At 44.4% G+C, this 16917-nt stretch overlaps 1 protein-coding gene across 1 annotated transcript in view; it reads right to left on the bottom strand.

Moving 5' to 3' along the window:
- Positions 1 to 16917, bottom strand: part of LOC120043896 (follistatin-related protein 4-like) — a 288303-nt gene that overhangs the window by 249726 nt on the left and 21660 nt on the right. The window lies entirely within an intron of this gene.

Below are 16917 nucleotides of genomic sequence, written 5' to 3'. Positions count from 1 at the left end.
TACCAGCTCAGCTAATCCCTACCATTGTGACAATGAGTTGTCATCACGCTGCATTAAATGTACGTTATCCTAGGGGCATTGGCAGACACAAAGTACAGTTGAAGTTGGAAGTTTCCATACACCTTAGCCAAATACATTTAAACTCAGTTTTTCACAATTCCTGACATTTAATCCTAGTAAAAATTCCCTGTCTTAGGTCAGTTAGGATCACCACTTTATTTTAAGAATGTGAAATGTCAGAATAATAGTAGAGATAATTATTTATTTCAGCTTTTATTTCTTTCATCACATTCCCAGTGGGTCAGAAGTTTACATACACTCAATTAGTATTTGGTAGCATTGCGTTTAAATTGTTTAACTTGGGTCGAACGTTTCAGGTAGCCTTCCAACAGCTTCCCACAATAAGTTGGGTGAATTTTGGCCCATTCCTCCTGACAGAGCTGATGTAACTGAGTCAGGTTTGTAGGCCTCCTTGCTCGCACACGCTTTTTCAGTTCTGCCCACAAATGTTCTATAGGATTAAGGTCAGGACTTTGTGATGGCCACTCCAATACCTTGACTTTGTTGTCCTTAAGCCATTTGCCACAACTTTGGAAGTATTCTTGGGGTCATTGTCCATTTGAAAGATCCATTTGCGACCAAGCTTTAACTTCCTGACTGACGTCCTGAGATGTTGCTTCAATATATCCACATAATTTACCTACCTCATGATGCCATCTATTTTGTGAAGTGCACCAGTCCCTCCTGCAGCAAAGCACCCCGACAACATGATGCTGCCACCCCCGTGCTTCACGGTTGGAATGGTGTTCTTCGGCTTACAAGCCTCCCCCTTTTTCCTCCAAACATAACGAAGGTCATTGTGGCCAAACAGTTCTATTTTTGTTTCATCAGACCAGAGGACATTTCTCCAAAAAGTACGATCTTTGTCCCCATGTGCAGTTGCAAACCGTCTTTTTTATGGCGGTTTTTGACCAGTGGCTTCTTCCTTGCTGAGTGGCCTTTCAGGTTATGCCGATATAGGTCTTGTTTTACTGTGGATATAGACACTTTTGTACCTGTTTCCTCCAGCATCTTCACAAGGTCCTTTGCTGTTCTAGGATTGATTTTCACTTTTCGCACCAAAATACGTTAATCTCTAGGAGACAGAACGCATCTCCTTCCTGAGCAGTATGACAGCTGTGTGGTCCCATGATGTTTATACTTGTGTACTCTTGTTTGTACAGATGAACGTGGTACCTTCAGGCGTTTGGAAATTGCTCCCAAGGATGAACCAGACTTGTGGGGGTCTACAATTTTTTTCTGAGGTCTTGGCTGATTTCTTTTGATTTTCCCATGATGTCAAGCAAAGAGGCACTGAGTTTGAAGGTAGGCCTTGAAATACATCCACAGGTACACCTCCAATTGACTCAAATTATGTCAATTAGCCTATCAGAAGCTTCTAAAGCCATGACATAATTTTCTGGAATTTTCCAAGCTGTTTAAGGGCACAGTCAACTTAGTGTATGTAAACTTCTGACTCACTGGAATTGTGATACAGTGAACTATAATTTAAATAATCTGTCTGTAAACAATTGTTGGAAAAATGAAACAAAGTAGATGTCCTAACCGACTTGCCAAAACTATAGTTTGTTAACAAGAAATTTGTGGAGTGGTTGAAAAACAAGTTAATGACTCCAACCTATGTAAACTTCTGACTTCAACTGTAAGTAACTTAATATATGTCCCCCTATTTGCCCTGTATACCTTTGTTGATCCTACAGCTATTGGATGCAGTATTCATGAGCCTATGAACCAGAGTTACACTGTTAGCACTGAGGCGGTGTGCCCTAGTAGGAAGATCACTTTTTGCAGCTCACCCTGCACTATCAAGTCTACTTCTGATATGCTTCCCAGTAAAGCATTAAAAACAGTCAAGCAACCCAGAAAAGTGCTAAAAATAGTCAATATTAACAAATGCAGCCTGAGAAACAAGGTCTATTATGTCAATAACTTGCTTGTAACAGATGAGCTAAAGGGTAGAGCTGCCGCTTTCAAGGTGCGGGACTCCAACCCGGAAGCTTATAAGAAATCCTGCTATGCCCTCTGACGAACCATCAAACAGGCAAAGCGCCAATAGAGGGCTAAGATTGAATCATACTACACCGGCCCTGACACTCATCTTACGTGGCAGGGCTCGCAAACTATTACAGACTACAAAGGGAAGCACAGCCGCGAGCTACCCAGTGACACAAGCCTACCAGACGAGCTAAATCACTTCTATGCTCGCAACACTGAGGCATGCATGAGAGCATCAGCTGTTCGGGATGACTGTGTGATCACGCTCTCCGTAGCCGACGTGAGTAAGATCTTTAAACAGGTCAACATTCACAAGGCCTTGGGGCCAGACGGATTACCAGGACGTGTGCTCCGGGCATGTGCTGACCAACTGGCAGGTGTCTTCACTGACATTTTCAACATGTCCCTGATTGAGTCTGTAATACCAACATGTTTCAAGCAGGCCACCATAGTCCCTGTGCCCAAGAACACTAAGGCAACCTGCCTAAATGACTACAGAACAGTAGCACTCACATCCGTAGCCATGAAGTGCTTTGAAAGGCTGGTCATGGCTCACATTAACACCATTATCCCAGAAACCCGAGACCCAATCCAATTTGCATACCGCCCAAACAGATCCACAGATGATGCAATCTCTATTGCACTCCACACTGCCCTTTCCCACCAGGACAAAAGGAACACCTATGTGAGAATGCTATTCATTGACTACAGCTCAGCATTCAACACCATAGTACCCTCAAAACTCATCACTGAGATAAGGATTCTGGGATTAAACATATATTTGTTTAGTCCCAGAATCCTTATCTCCCTCTGAATCTTCTGCAACTGGACTTCCTGACGGGCCGCCCCCAAGTGATGAGGGTAGGTAGCAACACATCTGCCACGCTGATCCTCAACACTGGAGCCCCTCAGGGGTGCATGCTCAGTCCCCTCCTGTACTCCCTGTTCACCCACGACTGCGCGGCCAGGCACGACTCTAACACCATCATTAAGTTTACAGATGACACAACAGTGGTAGGCCTGATCACAGACAACGACAAGACAGCCTATAGGGAGGAGGTCAGAGACCTGGCCGGATGGTGCCAGAATAACAACCTATCCCTCAACGTAACCAAGACTAAGGAGATGATTGTGGACTACTGGAAAAGGAGGACCGAGCAAGCCCCCATTCTCATCGACGGGGCTGTAGTGGAGCAGATTGAGAGCATCAAGTTCCTTGGTGTCCAAGACAGTCGTGAAGAGGGCACGACAAAGCCTATTCCCCCTCAGGAAACTAAAAAGATTTGGCATCCTCAAAAGGTTCTACAGCTGCAACATCTAGAGCATCCTGACCGGTTGCATCACTGCCTGGAACGGCAACTGCTCGGCCTCCGACCGCAAGGCACTACAGAGGGTAGTGCGTACGGCTCAGTACATCACTGGGGCTAAGCTGCCTGCCATCCAGGACCTCTACACCAGGTGGTGTCAGAGGAAGGCCCTAAAAATTGTCAAAGACCCCAGCCACTCCGGTCGTAGCCTGTTCTCTCTATTACCGCATGGCAAGCAGTACCGGAGTGCCAAGTCTAGGACCGAAAGGCTTCTCAACAGCTTTTACCTGCAAGCCATAAGACTCCTGAACAGGTAATCAAATGGCTACCCGGACTATTTGCATTGTGTCCTGCCCCCCCCCCCCCCCCCAGCCCCTCTTTTACGCTGCTGCTACTCTCTGTTTATCATACATGCATAGTCACTTTAACTATACACTCATGTACGTCTAAGACAGCGCTACAGGGAGACAGGACCGACAGCTGATTGTCCTCTCAGTGGCAGACCACATGTAACAACACCTGCACAGGATCGGTACATCCAAACATTACACCTGCGGGACAGGTACAGGATGGCATCAACAACTGGCCGAGTTACACCAGGAACGCACAATCCCTCCATCAGTGCTCAGACTGTCCACAATAGGCTGAGAGAGGCTGGACTGAGGGCTTGTAGGCCTGTTGTAAGGCAGGTCCTCACCAGACATCACCGGCAACAACGTCGCCTATGGGCACAAACCCACCGTCGCTGGACCAGACAGGACTGGCAAAAAGTGCTCTTCACTGACGAGTCGCGGTTTTGTCTCACCAGGGGTGTTGGTCGGATTAGTGTTTATCGTCGAAGGAATGAGAGTTACACCGAGGCCTGTACTCTGGAGCAGGATCGATTTGGAGGTGGAGGGTCCGTCATAGTCTGGGGCGGTGTGTCACAGCATCATCGGACTGAGCTTGTTGTCATTGCAGGCAATCTCAACGCTGTGCGTTACAGGGAAGACATCCTCCTCCCTCATGTGGTACCCTTCCTGCAGGCTCATCCTTACATGACCCTCCAGCATGACAATGCCACCAACCATACTGCTCGTTCTGTGCGTGATTTCCTGCAAGACAGGAATGGCCAGCGAAGAGCCCGGATCTCAATCCCATTGAGCACGTCTGGGACCTGTTGAATCAGAGGGTGAGGGCTAGGGCCATTCCCCCCAGAAATGTCCGGGAACTTGCAGGTGCCTTGGTGGAAGAATGGGGTAACATCTCACAGCAAGAACTGGGAAATCTGATGAAGTACATAAGGAGGAGATTCACTGCAGTACTTAATGCAGCTGGTGGCCACACCAGATACTGACTGTTACTCTTGATTTTGACCCCCCCCCCCCCTTGTTCAGGGACACATTATTCAATTTCTGTTAGTCACATGTCTGTGGAACTTGTTCAGTTTATGTCTCAGTTGTTGAATCTTGTTATGTTCATACAAATATTTACACATGTTAAGTTTGCTGAAAATAAACGCAGTTGACAGTGAGAGGACGTTTCTTTTTTTGCTGAGTTTACATAGAGCCATAACTACATGGAACTCTATTCCACATCAGGTAACTGATGCAAGCAGTCAAATCAGATTTAAAAATACACATTATGGAACAGCGGGGACTGTGAAGTAACACAAACATAGGCACAGGCACATGCATACACACATGATAACCTCTCTTGGTTAGGGGACAGTATTTTGAATATTGGACTAATGAGGTGCCCAATGTAAACTGCCCGTTACTCAGGCTTAGAAGCTAGGATATACATATGCATGGTAGTATTGGATAGAAAACACTCTAAAGTTAATAATGTCTGTGAGTATAACCGTTCTTGTGATCATTTTGACCCCACGGGGTGAGATCTTGCGTGGAGCCCCAGATCGAGGGAGATTATCAGTGGTCTTGTATGTCTTCCATTTCCTAATAATTGCTCCCACAGTTTATTTCTTCAAACCAAGCTGCTTACCTATTGCAGATTCAGTCTTCCCAGCCTGGTGCAGGTCTACAATTTTGTTTCTGGTGTCCTTTGACAGCTCTTTGGTCTTGGCCATAGTGGAGTTTGGAGTGTGACTGTTTGAGGTTGTGGACAGGTGTCTTTTATACTGATAACAAGTTCGAACAGGTGCCATTAATACAGGTAACGAGTGGAGGACAGAGGAGCCTCTTAAAGAAGAAGTTACAGGTCTGTGAGAGCCAGAAATCTTGCTTGTTTGTAGGTGACCAAATACTTATTTTCCACCATAATTTGCAAATAAATTCATTAAAAATCCTACAATGTGATTTTCTGGATTTTCTTTCTCATTTTGTCTGTCATAGTTGAAGTGTACCTATGATGAAAATTACAGGCCTCTCTCATCTTTTTAAGTGGGAGAACTTGCACAATTGGTGGCTGACTAAATACTTTTTTGCCCCACTGTAACTATATAACCAAATATATGTATAATCAAGAAAACCGTAATAATGCAATTTAGAAAGTAATATTTCATGATCAACCGTGTCAAACGCTTTGGATAAATGCCCTGAATTTACATGTAATGACTGACTGTCTGTTTTACACTAGCCAACATCACCAATGAAACCAAGCCAGACACCACTTGTCCTGCACTTGCACTTGAGCAGCCCTCAACATCAGGGAGTTACTATGTCTCGATCCCAGCAATAGAGCAAACAACACATCTGAAGGTAAACTGTAACGTTACTCCACACACAATTGGTAGACAGCAGAATGTAACGTTACTCCACACACTAGGTAGACAGCAGAATGTAACATTACTCCACAAATTAGGCAGACAGCAGACTAACGTTCCTCCACACACTAGGTAGACAGCAGAATGTAACATTACTCCACACATTAGGCAGACAGCAGACTGTAACGTTACTCCACACATTAGGCAGACAGCAGACTGTAACGTTACTCCACACACTAGGTAGACAGCAGACTGTAACGTTACTCCACACACTAGGTAGACAGCAGACTGTAACGTTACTCCACACACTAGGTAGACAGCAGACTGTAATGTTACTCCACACACTAGGTAGACAGCAGACTGTAACATTACTCCACAAATTAGGCAGACACTAGGTAGACAGCAGACTGTAACGTTACTCCACACACTAGGTAGACAGCAGACTGTAACGTTACTCCACACACTAGGTAGACAGCAGACTAACGTTACTCCACACACTAGATAGACAGTAGACTAACGTTACTCCACACACTAGGTAGACAGCAGACTAACGTTACTCCACACACTAGGTAGACAGCAGACTGTAACATTACTCCACACACTAGGTAGACAGCAGACTGTAACATTACTCCACAAATTAGGCAGACACTAGGTAGACAGCAGACTGTAACGTTACTCCACACACTAGGTAGACAGCAGACTGTAACGTTACTCCACACACTAGGTAGACAGCAGACTAACGTTACTCCACACACTAGGTAGACAGCAGACTGTAACGTTACTCCACACACTAGGTAGACAGCAGACTAACGTTACTCCACACACTAGGTAGACAGCAGACTAACGTTACTCCACACACTAGGTAGACAGTAGACTAACGTTACTCCACACACTAGGTAGACAGCAGACTAACGTTACTCCACACACTAGGTAGACAGCAGACTGTAATTGCCATTTTATGGTATTCCATATTGCTGCCAGCAAGATTGCACCTAAATCAACCATTTGTCAGATCATCAAGAACTTCAAGGAGAGCGGTTCAATTGATGTGAAGAAGGCTTCAGGGTGCCCAAGAAAGTCCAGCAAGCACCAGGACCGTCTCCTAAAGTTGATTCAGCTGCAGGATCGGGGCACCACCAGTACAGAGCTTGCTCAGGAACGGCAGCAGGCAGGTGTGAGTGCATCTGCACGCACAGTGAGGCAAAGACTTTTGGAGGATGGCCTGGTGTCAAGAAGGGCAGCAAAGAAGCCCCTTCTCTCCAGGAAAAACATCAGGGACAGACTGATATTCTGCAAAAGGTACAGGGATTGGACTGCTGAGGACTGGGGTAAAGTAATTTTCTCTGATGAATCCCCTTTCCGATTGTTTGGGGCATCCGGAAAAAAGCTTGTCCGGAGAAGACAAGGTGAGCGCTACCATCAGTCCTGTGTCATGCCAACAGTAAAGCATCCTGAGACCATTCATGTGTGGGGTTGCTTCTCAGCCAAGGGAGTGGGCTCACTCACAATTTGGCCTAAGAACACAGTCATGAATAAAGAATGGTACCAACACATCCTCCGAGAGCATCTCCCAACCAGCCAGGAACAGTTTGGTGACGAACAATGCCTTTTCCAGCATGATGGAGCACCTTGCCATAAGGTAAAAGTGATAACTAAGTGGCTCGGCGAACAAAACATTGATATTTTGGGTCCATGGCCAGGAAACTCCCCAGACCTTAATCCCATTGAGAACTTGTGGTCAATCCTCAAGAGGTGGGTGGACAAACAAAACCCCACAAATTCTGACAAACTCCAAGCATTGATTATGCAAGAATGGGCTGCCATCAGTCAGGATGTGGCCCAGAAGTTAATTGACAGCATGCCAAGGCAGATTGCAGAGGTCTTGAAAAAGAAGGGTCAACACTGCAAATATTGACTCTCTGCATCAACTTCATGCAATTGTCAATAAAAGCGTTTGACACTTATGAAATGCTTGTAATTATACTTCAGTATTCCATAGTAACATCTGACAAAAATATCTAAAGACACTGAAGCAGCAAACTTTGTGAAAATTAATATTTGTGTCATTCTCAAAACTTTTGGCCACGACTGTACATACAAGGAAATTAGTCAATTGAAATATGGCCCTAATCTAGGGATTTCACATGACTGGGAATACAGATTTGCATCTGTTGGTAACAGATACCTTTAAAAAAAAGTAGGGGCTTGGATCAGAAAACCAGTCAGTATCTGGTGTGACCACCATTTGTCTCATGCAGCGCGACACATCTCCTTCGCATAGAGTTGATCAGGCTGTTGATTGTGTTCTGTGGAATGTTGTCCCACTCCTCTTCAATGGCTGAGTGAAGTTGCTGGATATTGGCACGAAATGGAACACGCTGTCGTACACGTCGATCCAGAGCATCCCAAACATGCTCAATGGGTGACATGTCTGGTGAGTATGCAGGCCATGGATGAACTGGGAAATTTTCAGCTCCAGGAATTGTGTACAGATCCTTGCGACATGGGGCCGTGCATTATCATGCTGAAATAGGAGGTGATGGTGGCGGATGAATGGTACGACAATGGGCCTCAGGATCTCGTCATTCAAATTTCCATCGATAAAATGCAATTGTGTTCATTGTCCATAGCTTATGCCTGCCCATACCATAACCCCACCGCCACCATGGGGCACTCTGTTCACAATGTTGACATCAGCAAACCGCTCGCCCACTTGACACCATACACATGGTCTGCGGTTGTGCGGCCGGTTGGACTTATTATCACATTCTCTACGACATTGTAAGAGGCTTATGTTAGAGAAATAAACATTAAATTATTTGGCAACAGCTCTGGTGGACATGCCTGCAGTCAGCATGCCAATCGCACTCTCCTTCAAAACTTGAAACATCTGTGGCATTGTGGTTCTGTGTGACAAAACTGCACATCTGTTATGATCATGCTGTTTAACCCTTTGACACATTAGCAACACACGGGTGGGATCATTCTTCAGTCTTCAGTCGTCCCTGCAGCATAAACTCGAACCGGTGTGATTAGAACAATTGTTTAGAAGGTCCAGTTTCGATTGACAACACAGTCAGCGTTCTTTGCTGTAGACACTGTTTTTTCACAGAAACATTTTGCACAAACATAGTCTTTACAATGTTATGTCCTGAATGTGACCAGTTTATTTTTGGATGCCATGTTCAGACATTCACAGAAGTATCTACAGCATAACACAATCATCCAAACCGGAAAATGTAGGCTACATTAGTCCTAGCGCTAACTGAGAAAAGATTGACATAACACAAACTGTCATATTTAGCCAACTCTCAGCTGACAGAAATGATAATATGAATTAGCTGATAGCAATTACTATTTACAGTTCAACACATCACGGGTGATCTCACCATTGATCGAAATAATTGAGTAAAACACTTTCTAAAAACCTAAAATAATACGACGATGGGTAGTTTATGCTCGCCACCATGTTTCTTTTTCCCATCAACCAATGATTGATCTGTTTGCAGTATGCATGTTGAAGGGGTGCGTCATCTACCATCATGTACTTCCCTTCATTCACGTCCCGGAAGTTTACTCAAAAGATGAGTGAACCATCCCTTCACCTCCTTTTGTAATAAAATCTTTGGTCTGATGACACCCAGAATGCATTGTATAATGTCAACAAACATGGCGCCACACATAGCTGGCAAATAGCTGAGCATTAACTCATCATAATCAGTACAACCTTCAAAAAGGTATTTTACACACATCATGTGTGTCTATTACAATCTATGCAAGAATTGGAATGCATGATTTTTTTTTACCAGTACTTGAAAATGTGAATAAAACTGTAAATACATTATGCTCCATATATGCATACGGTATGCTACAGTAGAAACGACAAAACAATATGTAGAACTTAAGGCACTTACTTTGATAGGAATACACACATGTCCAAAGTTATTATTTGTAAGGAAATCAACAATTAATGCAATGCGAGCGCCAGCCAGAAAATATGCCAGGGGGAAAAAGTTTGTGCAAGACTGCTCAAATGTCTGCATACATTGGGGAGATGCTTGGGCTTTCTTCAAAGAGAGAAGTTTGTCCGGCTCAGTATAGCCTCAAACATAAATTGTCTGCAACAGTGAAATGGCCAACTTCTATGTGAATTAACGAGGAGGAGGAACACACCTACATGCAAACTGTGGTTAGAAAATAAAACATGTCAATTTCAAATGATTTTCTAACAAGTTGAAACATAGCCTATAGACAGGCGGAGTGGTGCCAGGAAAATAACCTCTCCCTCAACATCAACAAAACCAAGGAGCTGATCGTGGACTTCAGAAAACAGCAGAGAGCGCACGCCCCTATCCACATTGACGGGACCGCAGTGGGGAAGGTGAAAAGCTTTAAGTTCCTCGGCGTACACATCAACAAGATCTGAAATTATCCACCCACACAGACAGTGTGGTGAAGAAGACGCAACAGAGTCTCTTTAACCTCCAGAGACTGAATAAATTTGGCTTTTTTCATATGCACAATTGAGAGCATCCTGTCAGGCTGTATCACCACCTGTTACGGCAACTGCACTGCCCGCAACCGCAGGACTCTCCAGAGGATGGTGCGGTCTACCCAACGCATCACCGGGGGCACACTGCCTGCCCTCCAGGACACCTATAGCACCCGATGTCACAGGAAGGCCAAAAAGATCATCTAGGACATCAACCACCCGAGCGACGGCCTGTTCACCCCGATAACCATCCAGAAGGCGTAATCAGTACAGGTGCATCTAAGCTGGGACCGAGAGACTGAAAAACAGCTTCTATCTCAAGGCCATCAGACTGGTAAATAGTCATCACTAGCCGGCTACCACCCGGTTACTCAACCCTGCACCTTAGAGGTTGCTGCCCTATAGACATAGACATGGAATCACTGGTCACTTTAATAATGGAACACTAGTCACTTTAATAATGTTTACATACTGCTTTACTCATTTCATATGTATATACTGTATTCTATTCTACTGTATTTTATTCAATGCCACTTTGACATTGCTCGTACTAATATTTATATATTTCTTTACTCCATTCTTTTACTTTAGATTTGTCTGTATTGTTGTGAATGGTTAGATTTTACTGCACTGTTGGAGCTAGGAACACAAGCATTTCGCTACACCCCGCAATAACATCTGCTAAATATGTGTATATGACCAATAACATTTGATTTGATTAGCAGGCAGCATGTCTTGGTTTGAGGGCAGCGTGAGTTAACTGTCCTGTTGCGTAACAATCACATTTGGAGCAGTGAGTGCTTTCTGACATCACGCGTGAATAAAAAATAAAAAAAACTCTGGTGCGACCATTAGAGATATTTGGAACTCACACGTGAAAAGGTTAATCAGTTTCTTGATATGCCACACCTGTCAGGTTGATGGATTATCTTGGCAAAGGAGAAATGATCACTAACAGGGATGTAAACTAATTTGTGCACACAATTTGAGAGAAATAAGCTTTTTGTGATTATGGAACATTTTTGGGATATTTTATTTCAGCTCATGAAACATGGGACTTTACATGTTGCGTTTATATATATATTTTTGTATATGGCAAGACCAGGGCTTCTGAGTGGTGCAGAGGTCTAAGGCACTGCATCTCCGGGTGAGAGGCATCACTGCATACCCTGGTTCGATCCCTGGCTGTATCACAACCGGGTGTGATCGGGAGTCCCATAGACCGGAAAATTGTTGTCTAGCCATGATCAACAACCAATTTGACAGAGCTTGAAGAATTTTGAAAAGAGTAACGAGCAAATGTTGCACAATCCAGGTGTGGAAAGCTCTTAGAGACTTACCGAGAAAGACTTACAGCTGTAATCATTTCCAAAGGTGCTTCTAATAAGTATTGACTCAGAGGTGTGAATACTTATGTAAATTAGACATGACTGTTTTTCATATTCAAGAAATGTAGAAACATTTTTAAAAACATGTTTTCAATTTGTTATGGGTTACTGTATGTAGATGGGTGAGATAAAAAAAACTATTTAATCAATTTTGAATTCAGGCTGTAACACAACAAAATGTGGAATAAGTCAAGGGGTATAAATACTTTCGGAAGGCACTGTATATGCTGTCTATGTAACATACGATTTATGTATGGAGACTTAACTACCATATGTTTTGTCCTGTAGTCATAAGATGGTCCTTCCTAGTCGTTGCCTTGTGACATTATCATGCCCTCTACAATGTAATAAAACGTCTTCGTGCCACACTTCAATAGTAACCACAAAGCAGAGCGCCACACACACACACACACACACACACACACACACACACACACACACACACACACACACACACACACACACACACACACACACACACACACACACAGAGAGAGAGCGAAACAGACACAATTGTGTTTGAACAAATGTGTTTACCACTGTTGATGCCGAGCACCTTCACCAGTCTGTGGCATCCTCCTAGGATCAATTATCTAGTGGAAGGTAATTGGACCCTGGTAACACAGCTGAGAGCAGATAGAACACTGCATATAATTAACTCTATGTAATTCCAATTAAAACACAATGAAAGGTAACACAATCTAATGTTGGTTAAGAATGGAGATACTCAATGAATATATTATATCGATATTAAACTCATTATGACAGTAGGCAGAGTATGGCATTAGTCAAGTAAACACTGATTTCAGATGTGTCCATGCAAACAGGATTATTAGGGATCTCGTTGTTCTTGCAAAGCATGCAAACATTTGAATCAAACTATCATATTAATCTGAGTATTCACAATAATCGTGTTATTGTTCACAACAATCATATAACTGTGTAAATGTACCCAATGTTTATTGTAATGAGGCGGCATTTTAACACAGAAAGAGAGAAAGAGAAGGGAAGCTCTTCATCACCCCCTAGTGGGGTTTGAGACTCTTGATTTGGGCAATTGAACCATACTGTGACTGTCCGCATGGTTTACAGGTTCTGGTAGAGACAGCAAAGAAAGCTGAGGAGAATCGTCAGCCCAATTGAATACCCAATAGACAGGTAGACAAGTATTGCTTTCTGCAGTTACACCTACCATGCATCATATCCCACTTCGTAGATACAGTAATACAGAAGGTGTAGCCTCACCGTGAGGTCTTGACATAGCTATACTGGAGAGTTATTTTATTTCAGTTAGTGAATCAACTCCAACACATGTGATAGCCAACTACTCAAGTTGCTTGCAATTTGGCTAACATAAACTGCAGCTATTCTTTAGCACTATCTGGTATTGGCCCCTGGCGTAGACTCTGGTTCCTCTCCTGTTGTTTACTGCCACTCCATCTGTTAGTCAGCATGGTCTCGTCACAGACAGACCATTAGAGAGAGAGAGAGAGAGAGCGAGAGAGAGGGAGGGAGGGAGGGAGGGAGGGAGGGAGGGAGGGAGGGAGGGAGGGAGGGAGGGAGGGAGGGAGGGAGGGAGGGAGGGAGGGAGGGAGAAAGAGAGAGAGTGAGCCTACGAAGAGAGTAGGCTACCTGTTAATGAAGTGCAACCTCCCGTCCACTTGTTTAGCGCCCTGGTGTCCCACTGCCATATTTTCTAGCGTGAATGGTCACACAGAACAGCCAGGTGATGTAAATCACTGAGATGCTGCCATACGTGTCACCCCCATGGCTACAGTCCCACTGCCACATCACACCACGCTGCACTCTCTGTCACACACCTACAAGCACACACGTGCACACACATACACACTTCCATTGCCAAATATAAGGTGATAATCGTAGGAGAAATGTTCTTGAAGGAACAGAGCATGTCTGGGTCCCAAATGGCCGCATGTTTTTGTTTACGGACTGAGGCATTGGCACGGTGCTTTCAAAGCATCTAGAGAGCAATAAAGTTGTGATGATGTGGTGGCGCAAGCATGTCTTTACGGCATCGTTGTAAACATATTGTATGTGTGACTGAGTGAGGCATGTTGTAATCTTTTTACCGATTTAGATATGGTCAAAATAGAAAGAGTAAATAAATCCAAGAGAAGATGCGGTCAGCAGCATATTCACTGTAAATAGGCCTGTAATTCCCAGCATACCACCGGGATCAATCTTCTAATTGTGTTTCCTGGCTGTTGTGGTTCCAGAGCACAGCTGCACACGTTTCCCTATTGTTCTAATTGTCCACACAGAATACCCTTAGAGGCAGGAATAGAAAAACATACAGACCTTTAATTATCTACAGATGATTTAGTAGAGGTCTGGAAAAGAGGAGCAGCCATTGGTCAACGTATGAAAATGTCTAATTACAGAAGGTAACAAACGTAGTTAAAATAATGCTGTCTCAGTATCATCAAGGTCAGGCAACCAATCATCAACAGAAAGAGAGGGAGGAGGTGAAGACGTTGGTAACCCGTTGCAAAACAATACCAGGAGGTGACAAACGTTTCACATTTCACCAGTTTCATGAAGCAAGAGCCAGGGGAAGAGAGAGCGAGAGAACAGGAACAAGAAAGAGAGAGAACGAGAACGAGAATGAGACGAGAGAAGAGGTGCATCTGGGGGGCTGTGATTGTAGGAGGAGAGCAGCGGTGGGCTGGCATTATAGGAGGAGAGCAGCGGGAAGCTAATGGTATTTCAGACCTATAGTAGGGTAGGGTGGAAAAAGCGCTGTGGACAACCAGCAGATGTTGCCAAAATCTAGCCCAGAAGGGACATAACACTTTACCTCCTCAGCAGATCACATCCCTGACTGAAAAGAGTTTATCGGCGCATGTCCCTCCACTTTAAATGGAAACTTTAGTTTTACTGCTGCTCTTGCCTGTGGGCCCTACAGTCCCTTTCCAATCTGCTGTGAATGTACCTCTGGCCTGAGAACATTTTCATCTCTCAGCAAAGTGGCAGAGATTATCGATCATGTATCTACACGATATATACAAAAGTATGTGGACACCCCTTGTAAATGAGTGGATTCGGCTATTTAAGCTGCACCCGTTCCTGACCGGTGTGTAAAATTGAGCACACAGCCATGCAATCTCCATAGACAAACACTGGCAATAAAATGGCCTTACTGAAGAGCCCAGTACTGTAGAATGCCACCTTTCTGCCCTGCTAGAGCTGCCCCGGTCAACTGTAAGTGCTGTTATTATGAAGTGGTAACGTCTCGGAGCAACAATGGCTCAGCCGCGAAGTGATAGGCCACACAAGTCCATAGAACGGGACCGCCAAGTACTAAAGCGCGTAGCGTGTAAAAATCGCCTGTCACTACTGAGTTCGCAACTGCCTCCGAAGGCCACATCAGCACAATAACTGTTCCTCAGGAGTTTCATTAAATGGGTTTCCATGGCTGAGCAGCTGCACACAAGCCTAAGATCACCATGCACATTGACAAGCGTTGGCTGGAGTGATTTAAAGCTCGCTGCCATTGAACGCTGGAGCAGTAGAACGTGTTCTCCGGAGTGATGAATCACGCTTCACCATCTGGCAGTCCGACGGACAAATCTGGGTTTGGCAGATGCCAGGAGAATGCTACCTGCCCCAATGCATAGTGCCAACTGTAAAGTTTGGTGGATGAGGAATAAGAGTTTGGGGCTGTTTTTCATGGTTCGGACGAGGCCCCTTAGTTCCAGTGAAGGGAAATCTTAACTCTACAGCAAAAAAATGACATTCTAGATGATTCTGTGCTTCCAACTTTGTGGCAACAGTTTGGGAAAGGCCCTTTCCTGTTTCAGCATGACAATGCCCCTGTGCACACAGCGAGGTCCATACAGAAATGTTTTGTCGAGATCGGTGTGGAAGAACTTGACTGGCCTGCACAGAGCCCTGACCTCAACACCATCGAATACCTTTGGGATGAATTGGAACGCCGACTGCGAGCCAGGCCTAATCGCCCAACACCAGTGCCCGACCTCACTAATGCGCTTGTGGCTGAATGGAAGCAAGGCCCCGCAGAAATGTTCCAACATCTAGTGTAAAGCCTTCCCAGAAGGGTGGAGGCTGTTAATGTAGCAAAGCATTTTGGAATGAGATGTTCGACGAGAAGATGTCCACATACTTTTGGTCATGTAGTGTATGTTTTAAATTAATCTTGTAGCATTGTAATTGATTATGATGCTCATTTTCAGATGCCTCACACATACAGTGCACTCAGAAAGTATTCAGACCCCTTAACATTGTACACATTTTGTTATGTTACACCCGAATTCTAAAATGGATTAAATAAAAATGTTTCCTCGTCATTCTACACACAATACCCCATAATGACGAAGCAAAAACAGGTTTTTCGAAATTTTCGCGGATGTATTTAAATGAAAAAAACAGAAACCTTATTTACATAAGTGTTCAGACCGTTTGCTAAGAGACTCGAAATTGAGCCCAGCTGCATCCTGTTTCCACTGATCATCCTTGAGATGTTTCTAAACCTTGATTGGAATCCACCTGTGGTAAATTCAATTGTTTGGACGTGATTTGGAAAGGCACACACCTGTCTATTTAAGGTCCCACAGTTGACAGTGCATGTCAGAGCAAACCTAAAGGACTCTCAGACCATGAGAAACCAGATTCTCTGGTCTGATGAAACCAAGATTGAACTCTTTGGCCTGAATGTCAAGCGTCACGTCTGGAGGAAACCTTGCACCATCCCTACTGTGAATCATGGTGGTGCCAGCATCATGCTGTGGGGATGTTTGTCAGCGGCAAGGACTGGGAGACAAGTCAGGATCGAGGGAAAGATGAACGGAGCCAAGTACAGAGAGATCCTTGATGAAAACCTGCTCCAGAGCGCTCAGGACCTCAGACTGGGGCGATGCTTCACCTTCCAACAGGACAACTTCTCTAAGCACACAGCCAATACAACGCAGGACTGGCTTTGGGACACGTCTC

This window comes from Salvelinus namaycush, chromosome 3 (genome assembly GCF_016432855.1).
Source record: "Salvelinus namaycush isolate Seneca chromosome 3, SaNama_1.0, whole genome shotgun sequence".
In the NCBI taxonomy this organism is placed as follows: domain Eukaryota; kingdom Metazoa; phylum Chordata; class Actinopteri; order Salmoniformes; family Salmonidae; genus Salvelinus; species Salvelinus namaycush.
This window is presented reverse-complemented; position numbering and strand designations above follow the sequence as displayed.